At 37.0% G+C, this 13,502-nt stretch overlaps 1 protein-coding gene across 1 annotated transcript in view; it reads left to right on the forward strand.

Moving 5' to 3' along the window:
* LOC127634470 (dipeptidyl aminopeptidase-like protein 6) overlaps window positions 1-13,502 on the forward strand; it is a 483,292-nt gene that overhangs the window by 140,664 nt on the left and 329,126 nt on the right. The gene's annotated exons all lie outside the window — the stretch shown is intronic.

Here is a 13,502-nt window from a genome sequence, read left to right on the forward strand (position 1 = left end):
AGGCATGGGAGCGAGCACAAACTACGTACAACAGCATTCAACGACAGAACAGGACTAAACCAAAAACCAGAATATAAATACAAAAACATGGGAAAAAGGGGCCAATGAACAAACAGAACACAAACTAGGTGACAAGGTGATTAACAGAAACCAAAGGCAAATTAACAAGGGCAGGTGTAAACAATGAAGAGTGAACACGAGGGAAAACAAGACTATGGAGGTACAAGGGTGACAAAAGTGAAAACTAAGGAATAACAAAAGTGACAAAATACAAACAAAGGGCAACAGTGAGACAAGACAGGGTAACCGTTACATAAAGAAAACATTAAAAAAAATTGAATGATATAAATTATGATAAATTCTGAGACTCAGTGCCTATGACTCTGCTGAAAAATCACACACAAAACTTATTTTTCTGCTATTTGTGTTGATACAACAAAGCAATCAAAAGTTATAGCATTACAAAAACAATTGTATCCTAGTGTCCAAAAACATCTTCAAATAAATAAATCATAGGGCTCTAAATAAAACAGAGCAGCGCTACGACAGTGCACAAAGTCTTATCCAATTTTCGTGCCAGCACAATTGGGCGTGGGAGGGAGTGTTTGCGCTACTGTGGGTGTATTGTATGTAAATTAAGTGGTGTAAAGTGCTATTTGCTATTTTCCTAAGAATTTGGTCGTTGCGCTAAGACGTTTCAATACCATGTCTTATCTCAGTGCAAAATCCAAATTCCGTTCCTGCATTTGCAGTTTGGAGATTCCACCAGTAGGTGGTAAAAAAGTTGATGTCCAGACTCTTAAAATATAGTGGAACATCAAATTGAGTCCCTGACAATCACTGTCATATAGCCGTTTTGAGAAAAAAATAAAATATAAATATAAAAAAGAGATTGTCTTAAACCATGCGTGTCCAATTTTTTTCTACTAGTGGCCAGATGCAAAATGAAATAAGGTGTCACGGGCACAGCATTGTATTAATAATAATTCAAATAAAAAAGGCTAGATATGACTATTGTTATGTTGTATGCTTAATATTATTCATTTTGTAATCACATTTTGATTTAATAAAGGATATTTCTCTCACAAAGAATGCTTGTAATAGAACAGTGATGAAGGGTTAGAAATTAAGTTTGGCTCGGAGCAAAAATGCCCTGAAGTTCAAAATGTGAGGGCAAACAATGCCCTGGTTTCTGTATTTAATTATTTATACTATCTGATATAGTACTTAAAACTCTACTTTTAATGTGCAATATGTAAAAAACAATTAAGTAATATTTGCCTTTTTTTGCCAATGTGTGAACGGCTTATAACGCAACTTTAAAAAGGAGACCTTCCCAGACTTTCTAGGTTGCCTGTAGACTGATTTTCAAGTGAAGGGAGCAGGTCGCTTTTGCCAGAAAAAAAAAGCTAGCTAACACCGACATTGGCTATCGTATAAATGCAGTCAATGTATCATGCAAATAAAAGTGATTACTTCAAACTACAGTCTCACATAGTCAGACCTACAGTATATCCACACATTGTTTTAGTCCTGTTCCAGCACTGGAGAGTCAAATATAATATTCATTCTCAAAGTTTGTGGTAAAACAATCATAACTGTGTAATTTTAATTATGGTACCTCATGCCGGTGAATCACATTCAGTCTCTTTGTATGCTATTGTAGAGTATGAACGGAAAATCATGAACTCATTAATTCTGAATGCAATGCACACATTTTTACTAAGGGTCCTAAAAACCCACACTCTGATCCTCCCCATCTAATTCACCGGGTAGTGCCAGCGAGTCGGGGAATAGAGTGTTTCTTGACACTTTTAGGAAAGAGCCTCTCCAGAGATCCTCGTGACATCACTATCCAGTCTCGCGTTACACCTCCAACCCCCCCTCCTTAGATGAGAAATGAATGCCAGATGATGAAATCTATACACCGACACATTCCTACCATTTAAACCCAGAAATGGTTGATATTAGGACTAAATAAAGACTTATTCCTGTATGCTTGGGTATTTCTGCTGTGGTATCAAACTAGTTAAGATTGTTAGTGTGTAGTTAACCCTCTGGGGTCTGAGGGTGTTTTGGGCCCTGGAGAAGTTTTGAAATGCCTTGACATTTGTGCTTTTTTCAGTTGCTTAAAAACATATTAATGGCTAAAGTCTGATAACACTGTATTCAGCACAAACTGGGCTACAATAATATGTGAGCAACATGTGTGTACATGTTTGTATTTTTGAGAAAATAACGTTTATGCATGGTTTTTGAAAAAACGAAAATTTTAAGTCACTGAAATAAGGCCATATAACACATACTAAACATACTAAACATTTGACTTTTGAGAACTGGATCTTGTAGCCTAGAGTTTTGCTACAAAATGATGTGAAAATCATCCTGATCACTCATTCATACAAAACAATATAGTCATTTAACTTTTGTGTGACAATTTTAGAGCTGAATGGTAATATGCGAGGAGGCGTGAACGATCATGAATATTGATGAGATTTACACCTGAGGACACAAAGACCACTCCTCTGGGCCTATCAATGAGGAATGTGACAGAAAGAGAATGAATGTGAGGAGACTTAATGATCAAAATCAAGTTTTAAGTTAAAAGAAGTAATCTGACTATATATTTTCTTTACATAAAGACTTTACTTAATTTTAGACCTACACTACCATTAAAAGAAGTCTCTTCTGCTCACCAAGACTGCATTTATTTGATCCAAAATACATATGATAATATGCTGATTTTCTAATATGGGCATATTTAAAGTGCATTTGCAAGCACAAGCTTTGTTGATGATAACGAGTCAGCATAAACACATTAAAATATAATCTAACATTCATATTATTTTTATATCATATTACATATCATATTTATATCATACAGCATACAATGTAAATAACAACATTTACATGTAACTAAAACTTGCCTATTAGGACATGTCAATACTTTGAATGTCAAATGTCAAACTTTGAATCCTGTCTGGAAACAGTCCCACTAGTAAAATATGTACATGTTTATATAAAATAGGAAAACTAAATGACTTACTCATTTGAAATTGTATCCTCTGCTGGAACAAATCTCTCTTCAAAATACAAATGTCCACCTCTTCGTCTGAGAAAAATGTTAACTCTTCCTTAATAGCCAAGAGTGTGATCGCCTGTGTATCGTTACAAGCACGCAGAAAAGTTTAGTTGTGTTTGTTTACATTAAATCTCGCAGTCGGGGCGTGTACTTTTCCCTTGATCGCCTCAGCACATTAGCGTATGAATGGCGCGCTCTGCTGGTGGGTGGGATCACATTACAGATAATGAGGTGGACCGGTAAAAACTGTACATCGCTTTGTTTCAAACAGATTGCATTGCAGAAGAATATTTGTTTTAAATTTGAATTGTTTTGTTTAAAAGTAGACATTTTAAGCTTTCTTTAGACATATGTTTCATGTTTGTGTGAGAAGAATTCGCGGAGTTTAAGTTAATTTTAGTGACGTGTTTCTGAAATATGAACGTGAACACAGAGACTGCTGAAAGCTTACCCTTTTTATTTTATTTATTTAAAAAAAAAACACAAGGTTTTGATGTTAATATGAGTGTACACACAAAAAAAGAAGACCCTCTATAGTTTATAATCATGTATTGATTGTATTTATATGACCATAAATGACGGAGTATTTTAAGTCTATGTTACTGCTATGTGAAAAAAAAACAGAGGGTTAAACTCTGAGGGCTTATATAAAGAGTCTAAGAGTATATATTCACTTTTAAGTGTACCAAATACAAGTTTCTTGGTATCAAATTAAACCTTTCGACTCGCCCTTGCTGAATATATATATAAGGTTACATTAAAATGTATTCTGCTATGTTTTACCATCTTTTGAGTGATTCAAACCACATCCGGACCCTGTTGTAAATTAGGCAAATGACTAGCCTTGACAAGACAAAGGGAACCTTCTCGCGCCGAAACTGAGGGGCCTCATTGGGTCATTCCTCCCAAAGGAGGCATGACCTCCCTACCTTAAAAGTCAGGATCTGGTGTTGAATCTCTCTCTTGTCTCTCTTATCCGTTTGCTCTCTTGTTTTCTTACTCCCGTACTCTTCTGAACCTCTTCAAGTGTTCTTCAACTTCTCTTCAAGCTCTCTCGTTTTTCTTTCTTTGTCTTTTATATTATTTGGCATTTATCTCAGTCTTTTCCTTGTCTTCGGACAAAACTCAGCTCCCTCAGTCAACAACTACTCTTTAAGACGTTTTGAACTTCCCGCGAGCAATCCACGCTCAGGAAGCACCAAGAGAAGGCCTCCATCTCACGAACGAGGACACAATAAACACGCAGTCTTGTTCAGCGACACAAAGGTCCATTGTGCAAGTATTATTTCATCTAAATTCAAATGCGTTAGAGTGTGTAATTCCCATGCTGGCTCTTAAGGTTTAACTGTTGTAACAAGTTTGCTATCCCTGTAATGTCTTTATTTTCCTTACTGTTTTACTTTGTTTGTTCTATGTTAAATGTTTGTTGTTAAATGTGTTCTACGTTTGTTAAGTTTGTGATATATCCTAGTTCCTTGTATTAAACCCAATTATACGCTTGATTGTCTGTGTTTGTTGGTCATAAAGCAAAGCCTCTTTAATGTGCGATCTAAAGCTATGAGCTGATATTATCAAAGTAAGTTAACGTGCTTTGATTAAGTAGGCTTATACTAAGAATAAACCTTCTGGAGAATTGATCAAGAGTATCGAGCAAAGTGGTTTGCTGGACGAACTGATTGGTTGCGGAACGGGTTAATTCCATTAAGGTGTTCTGAAAATTAATACAGCCTGTCTGCATATGATGTATATTCCTAATTAATTATAATTCGTTGTGTTTAATTATCTATATATATCTGGATCAGATCTTTGGGCTATATAACCCCTGTTTTGGGGCAATTTAGAATGTATTGTTATCTAGTTCAAACCGTATGATTAATCATTGATTACAATCATTAATATTAATTGTACAATCCCCAAACCTGAACCAAGAAACCCTACACTACGTCATTCTTTTTGTTTTTGGAGTGTGTGCACGAGCACAAGCAACAGGTCACTGCAGTTCATTTAACGGCCACAGATGTCAATAAAACTGCAGGATTTCAAACTCCTGAACTATTCCAATGGATGAAGCAGGTGACAACTAAAGAGAACACACTAGTGGAGACAAATGCACTGCGAAATGTGGCTGTACGTGATAGTGACACCCAGTGTTCAGAATACAAATTTCATATAATTTCTCAATATCAGGCCAAATTATGTTCTATATCCAAAATCTCGGACATACGGGTATAAAGGCGGGGAATGCACAAACATACTGTACATCCTTGTTTCTCCAATAACTTGCTAGAAACAGTACAATCTGTCGTTACTAGTTCTAAAGTGTGGTTTTTGAACTAGAACCTGAGGCTTGGGCACATCTTTTGAACAAACAATGGTTGATCCTGAATTTGTAGCATAAGAAAGTAGTTACAAACGCGAGCGTTTTTTGGGACAGTCCTAAGTTTTTCTATACATATTTATTTGTTTGTTAAAGTGTTGTATAAAATGTTCTTTTATTTCTTCAACAAAACCTACCTCCTTACCCTGAACCCTAAACCTAACCCATAGTCTCAAAGATTATTAAGGCAGAGACAAAACACTGGTATTAAAATGGAAGTCCCACCTTACAAGTAAAAGAGCCAATCAACTGTTAGAAACAGACATTGTCTGTCAATATAAAAAAAATATATCCTTTTATGTTGGAACCTGTTGTAAAAATAAGTATTTTTAATAACATTAGACCTTGCAGTAGCTCAAAAACGACTCCAATCTCTCGTAGTTTTACTCGAAATTAACTGCAACCACATTTTAGTGTCTTATCTCCAGGATGATACAAGATTTCCCCATCCTCCTCCCCTATAATCTCTCTTTTCTTCTTGACTTGTCTCCTGTAATATGTTTCTCTCTCACCCGGCTCTGCCTACCTTGATTACCAGCCTGACCTCACACTGTAGCATTGAGAACCCATAATCAAACAACTCAGTTGTTAAGGTCACAAGTGTCCCCTTCCTAGTACCCTTTTACCCTTTTTTGCAGTTATTTCCAGGCCAGGAACTGTCCCGTCAGCAGTGAGACCTTGATTTCTACCAGTGCAGTTATTTTGACCTCGTAATGTGAGAAAATTAGATTTGAAGTCATTTGAACCCTTCTGAAATTTTTCAGAAGTCTCTGGGCTGAAATAACCTTCAAATAAGTGATTCAATGGGTCAGTCTTGCATCTGGCCCTTGGGGATCTGGACCCTGATTTGTGATATTTCCAATGAAACCATTGAAGTAGGTTAGAATTTCCTGTGGGTCTATTTTAAAACCCATTTGTGAATTGTCAATTAACCACATTAGGAAAGTTCATCTGAAACTAAAGAGTCTTATATAAACTTCTGCCTTATGATTTGCATAAAACTCTTCCATCAGGACTTCAGTACGCTTCTCAACACTTTGACCTCCACATGAAAAGCATTGCAGATACCAAAACACAATACAATTGTATAAGAGTATTAGATAGGAAGCAGGATATATTATATGGAAAAGAGTGACCAGGATATTCTAGAAAATTAACTTTTCGAGTTCCACGGAAGAAAGACAATCATTCAGGTTTGTACAACATGTGAGTGACAGAGTTCTGACAGAATTGTAATTTTTTGGATGAACTATTCCTTTAAGGGTAGTGGGATGTTTTTGTCTACCTGATAAAGTGTTTCTCATCCAGCGTCAAGTGGTTGCTATTGGAAACAATAGTTTAAGGAGCTGTAAGCGTGCATGCTCTCCATATTTGACACATGGAGCTGTCAGTCAAAGAGATGCTGTGTGTGTTTGTGTATCTGTATTTGAGATAAGAAGTATTACTCGTGCATGAATCGAATGGAAATATTTTTTGACCCTCATCATCTGTGATGTTTGTTACTGTGAACAACACTAAATATCCTCTACCTGAGTGATGTATGTGCCTGTGTCTGCCAAGATGTGACATCTCCCATCAATCTGTTCTGGACTAGGGCCAGGCGTGACCCTGACCTCTTAACTGGTTAAAGACATAATGTTTGAGTCAGTCATAGAGTTCAAATACTTAAGTTCAAATCAGTCTAGTTCACTATTGAAATCCTGCTCCAAAATATCTCTTAGTTGATGTTTATGACCATTTTAAGAGTATTGTGTAAAGTGTTTTGAAGGTAAAGTTCAATTGTCCACTAGAGAAAATATTATTGTATTTCATATTTAAATTAATACAGTTTTTTTGTATATGAATGTAAAAAAGTCTTAGTGTTTCTTTCCATGTTTAAATTAGATTTTAAATGCCAGATCACCTTGCATTACTGGCAATAGAAACAAGATACAGAGTTGTGCACACTGGCCTCCACACTTGGCATAAAACACAATGATGGTAACAATCAACAAAATCACAAATAAATATGGTGTAGGTAAACTTACAAACAGTGAAACCATGCAAGCTCATTAGTTACTCAAGCCCAGTGCATGCTGGGAACACCAGCTTTTAAAAGTTAAGTAAAATTTATTTATTTTATTTAATTTACTTGTCATTATATCAAACACAGCTGAAAGCTATTTGGTTCATTAAATGAAGTTTAACATTGTCTTTGAGTTTGTTTTTGATTTGTCACGGTATGCAATAGACTGACATGTTAACTCTCTGGGGTCTGAGGGTGTTTTGGGCCCTGGAAAAGTTTTGACATGCTTTGACATTTGTGCTTTTTTCAGTTGCTTAAAAACATATTAATGGCTAATGTCTGATAACACTGTATTCAGCACAATAATATGTGCTGAATAAAAGACACTGGGCTACAATAATATGTGAGCAACATGTATGTACAGGTTTGTATTTTTGAGAAAATACTGTTTATGCATGCAATCTTTAAGTCATTGAAATAAGGTCATATAACACATATTAAACATTTGTCCACAGGACTTTTGAGAACTGGATCTTGTAGCCTAGAGTTTTTGCTACAAAATGATGTGAAAATCATCCTGATCACTCTTTCATACAAAACAATATAGTAATTTAACTTTTGTAAAACACTTTTAGTGTTAGAAATGTCATATGCGAGGATGCGTGAACTATCATGAATATTGATTGTAATTCAAACCTAAGAAGACCCCTCCCATGGGCCTATCAATGAGGAATGTGACAGAAAGAGAATGAATGTGAGGAGACTTAATGATCAAAATCAAGTTTTAAGTTAAAAGAAGTAATCTGACTATACATTTTCTTTACATAAAGACTTTACTTAATTTTAGACCTACACTACTGTTTAAAAGAAATCTCTTCTGCTCACCAAGGCTGCATTTATTTGATCCAAAAATACAATAAAACATTGAAATTGTGAACTCTTTTTACAATTTAAAAGAACAGTTTTCTATTTGAATATATTGTAAAATGCAATTTGTGATCAAATCTGAATTTTCAGCATCATTACTGCAGTCTTCAGTGTCACATGATCCTTCAGAAATCATTATAAGATGGTGATTTTCTAATATGGTCATATTTAAAGTGTATTTTACTCATTTAACATGAACAGATATTTGCAAGCACAAGCTTTGTTGATGATAATGAGGCAGCATAAACACTAGTTAAAATATAATCTAAACATTCATATTATTTTTATATCAAATTACATATCATATTTATATCATACAGCATACAATTTAAATACCTGCTTTAGCCAAAACAACATTTAAATGTAACTAAAACTTGCTTATTAGGACATATTTCAATACTCTGAATCCTGACTGGCAAGTCTGGAAACAGTCCCGATAGTAAAATATGTACATGTTTATATAAAATAGCATGTCAACTAATTAAACCTAAATGACTTACTAGTCTGAAAATGTATCCTCGGCTGGATCAAGTCTCTCTTCAAAATACAAACGTTTATCGGAGTCCCGCTCTTCTTCTGAGGAAAATTTTAAATCTTCATTACTAGCCAGGAGTTTTTTCACTTGTGTATCCTACAATCTTTCAAACATGCAGAAAAGTGAATGAACTTTATTTTTAAGACACAGTCAGGGGCATTTACCATTTGCATTGATCGTCTCAGTACATTAGCGTATGAATGGCGCGCTCTGCTGGTGGGTGGGATCACATTAGGGATAATTAGCTGAGCCAGTAGAAACTGTACATTGCATTGTTTCATACAGATTGCATTGCAGGAGAATATTTGTTTTAAATTTGAATTGTTTTATGTAAAAGTAGACATTTTAAGCTTTCTTTAGACATATGTTTCATGTTTGTGTGATAAGTATTCGTGAAGTTTAAGTTCATTATTGTGACGTGTTTCAGAAATATGCTCGTGAACACAAAGACTGCTGAAAGCTCACCCTTTTTATTTCCTTTATTTTACAAAAGCACAAGGTTTTGTTGTTAATGTGAGTGTACACAAATAAAAGTAGACCCTTTATGGTCTCTAATGATGTACTACACTTATATGTATGCCCCAAAATTACGGAGAATTTTATGTTGTTTCCGCTCTAATGACGGAAAAATCCAGCAGGTCGCGCCGGCGCGTCCGTCGACCCCAGGGGGTTCAAGTAAATTTATTTTGTGAAATGTATTCAAATTAGCATTTAAATATGACTAGATTTTCTAGTTTTAGATTGCACACATGATGACTCATTGTAAAGATAATAAACCATCTCAAATAATATTTGTATTAAGCTAGAGCATTCATTATTACATGCTTGAATTGAGTAGAAATGTAGAATTGACTTAATAATTTTAAGTTCTCACTTCAACTTATTTAATGAAGAAAGTACTTAATCTTTTGCGCTATAGTTACTTCACCACAAAATATTTCTTTTTTCTGTGCACATTAAGAATTATTTACTGTAAATAACGTTACAGAACGTAGTAATAACTTAAACAAATATATACTGTAATTCTTTTGTTGATTACACTTTAAAGTTAGGATCCATTTTTTTATATTAGTAAATGCATCAGGAATGATGAACTAACAATGAAAAATATTTTTAAACTGTATTATTAATCTTAAGTTTTGTGCGATAAAAACAATTGTTCATTGTTAGTTCATGCTACATAATGCAGTTAACAAATAAAGTTTTATTGTTAAGTTCTATTTGTTAATATAAAAATAAAAAATAAAACCTTTTTATTTAAAGTAATACCTTTTTTTTAAATGGCTATTGATTCCTAACTAATATGAAATACATAAATCACTATGTCAGTGTGTTACTGCATAACACTGACATAGCACAACAAAGTCAACAAAAATCAAAAAAGTGAAATTTTATCTAAGCACAAACGCGACATGTCAGGCAGAATTATCCGTTATTTTAGTGGATTACATGTATCAAAGGAGCTTCAGGTGTCCGTGCTTCTCATATGAGTTGATGTCAGACACACTAAAGAAGATCCCTGAAACTGTCATGTTTGTGTATGTATTCGCTTTTTAAAATGTTCAGATCGGACGATTACTTGCTTTTAAAGTCGCTCGTAAACAGCAAAGTTTAAACTCAACGGTTGATAGACAGTTGAGGGGTGGCATTCACTGCGGCTGAGGTTTGGGGTTTAGATTGGGTGGTTCAGTTTATAAAATATGCATTCCTCTTCACTGTATTACTGCCTGTACAGCTGAAAACAGCTCCCTTCACAACTCTTTTGGCGCCCATCCGTTCCCATGTGCCAAGACGCCAAACAACACTTTCCACTTGGCCACTGGGGGCAGTGTTTCACATTTCAGTAAGCACAGACCAATTTCAGCTAAAGAAAAGGCAAAGTACTGTTTCCAAATTTCAATGTGAGATCAGTCTGAGCGAAACCAGATGTTGACGCCTTTGAGTCAGTCGCCCTCTTTGCCCTGGCCGCTCACCCGTATCATCAGGTGCCCGTTCTGTCAGCATTTTCTAGTCTAGTCGCTTAAACTGTCAAATGGAGTGAAACGGCAAGCACCCATGGTGCCCTAATACTCACTGCAGGGTGGCTGCATCTAACCTGTATATTACAAACACATGCATATTCCTTTAACTCGCATCAAAACGCCTTGGTGAGTAATGAGTCTGCCCCAACAATTTCCATTTTCTCTGGCCCATCTTGCTGTTTCTTGATGTGTACATTCAGTTCTGTGGCCACTGATCCTTCGACTGAAGACAGTTGTTCTGGATCTTTACTCTCTTCCTCAGATATTGTGTTTCATGCATGGACGGCCGCTGTAATTGTCCTTTCTGGTGGCAGTCTGTTTTCTTTTTAGTTTTTTCCACACCTCCTCAAATGTTGATAATACAGCTGAGCACAGCTCATATCTCTCTCTTACGCACAGGTCTCAGCTATAGAGCTGTTCAAGTTGTCATCCTCAAATTAGCTATTTGAACAATCTTTTGTAATAGAGGGGTTTTAATTAAGAGCAAAATGAGGTCTGTTAACGTTACCTGAAGAGACTTTCATCTTTTGTTCATACATGATTTGCATATAATCATGCCTAATTAAAATCAATTTTAAAAACATTGCTAATTTGCTAATATCTTGCTACTTAAGGACTACAAAGTCGAATTGTGAAGCGTGCAAACCAATGTTGGAGTGTAGTTAACTAAAAGTAGTGAAACGAATAACTTAACTAAATTTTCCATTAGCGTGACAGTAGCTTAGCTATTTTAACAATAGTGTCGATTTTCCAGGAACAAGCTACATTTTCAAATGAGTAGCACTGAATTGAATGAAATGCTACAACTGTCACATTATAATTAAACACTCAACACTAAACCGTTCTCTTTCTCTCTCTCATGAGATAATCCAAATCAATCTTTGTTGTTAACCATGGTTTTAATAGATTTTACAATGGTTGTACTACAGTAATACTGTAGAATTCATGGGTGATTCTATTTTAATCCAAAATCAAAAGTATTAAGTCTTGATTAAATCTTCATTCATTTGAATATTGAAAATGAAGTCTATTTTTAGGGCCATTAAGATTTTTTACATTGTGACATTATGTTTATGACAGTTACACAAACTGTATCCCTCAATTCTCATTATGGCAATGCAAAAAATGTAAATAATAATAATGTTTTTAAAAATTGTTCATTATGAGATTGTCATTGTGAGAAAATAAAGTAATACTCTCTTTAGTACTGCCTTTACTTTTCCCTAATTTTTTAAATCATTACAACAGCATTTTTGAATGTAATATATGCATACATATATACACCGATCAGCCACAACATTAAAACCTCCTGCCTAATATTGTAGGTCCCCCTCATGCTGCCAAAAAGCACCAACCCGCATCTCAGTATAGCATTCTGAATTTTATATTCTTCTCAACACAATTGTACAGAGTGGTTATCTGAGTTACTGTAGACTTTATCAATTGAACCAGTCTGACCATTCTCTGTTAACCTCACTGTGGCAGGGTGGAGGGCAGGACCGGGTGTGTAGGATCACGACCCGGCCCCGCCCTCCACCCTGCCACATTCCTCCCTCGTTCTCTCAGGCTGGGGAGCCCCCGGCCTCACGTACACCCCCCCCCCCCTTCCCTGGGGGAGGGCGCGCCTTCCGCGCTGTCTGCCGGCAGGTCATCCCCATCTACCTGGACGAGGGAGGGGACAAGGGGAGGGAAACAGAAATAATTAAAATGGGGGGTACTTCCTGTAACAGTGTATTACCCCCAAACAACTGTAAAATTTAAAAGAGGAAAAAGGCCAATGCAGAGCGACAGTGAGAGAGAGAGGAGAGAGAGAGATGAAAAAAAAAACTCTTACTCGCCAGTTCTCCGATACGCCGCAGCTTTTTCCTCAGCCACTCCTCCACCCTTTATCGGACGACAGTCGCGCCTCTCCAGGCGGATCCGGGGCAGTCCTCCAGCCCCTGGCAGACGGAACACCCCGCCGCGTTCTCGGGGAACAGAAGGGGTCTCCCCCGCCCCTGGCAACGGTCCTCTCGCTCCAGGCGGTCGCCAGTGAGCCCCTCCCCACTCGCGGTCGGCGGTCTTAAACCCCCGCTGCGTTTCAGCAGCCGGTAGGCAACTCCTGCGCACCTGGCAGCGGCCCTGACCGCTCCAGGTGGTCAGCTAGGAGCCCCTTCTCCCCTCGCGATCGGCGGCCATCGTCCTCGTTCAGGCAGCTGGGCTCCTCGTCCCCCGGCCACCCCAGATGGCCGCGGCTGCTCCGTTGGGGTGGACGGTAGTGGAAAGAACTCTACTACGGCATATCCCTCCTCCTTCCCGGGTTTCGGAACCAGTGTAAAGGTATTGAATGGAAAGGCGAGAACTGGCTTGACGATATAAATAATAGTTTAATGGTAAACTTAAAAGACAACACAAACACACATGACGGACATGTCCGCTAACGATCTCTCTCTCCCGCACGGCACTCTACAGTCAGCTTTTAAACCTCACGGAGGCATAATTAGCCTAATACCGGACCGGGTGTGTAGGATCACGACCCGGCCCCGCCCTCCACCCTGCCACATTCACTCATCAAC

The sequence above is a fragment of the Xyrauchen texanus genome, chromosome 41, assembly GCF_025860055.1.
Source record: "Xyrauchen texanus isolate HMW12.3.18 chromosome 41, RBS_HiC_50CHRs, whole genome shotgun sequence".
In the NCBI taxonomy this organism is placed as follows: Eukaryota; Metazoa; Chordata; class Actinopteri; order Cypriniformes; family Catostomidae; genus Xyrauchen; species Xyrauchen texanus.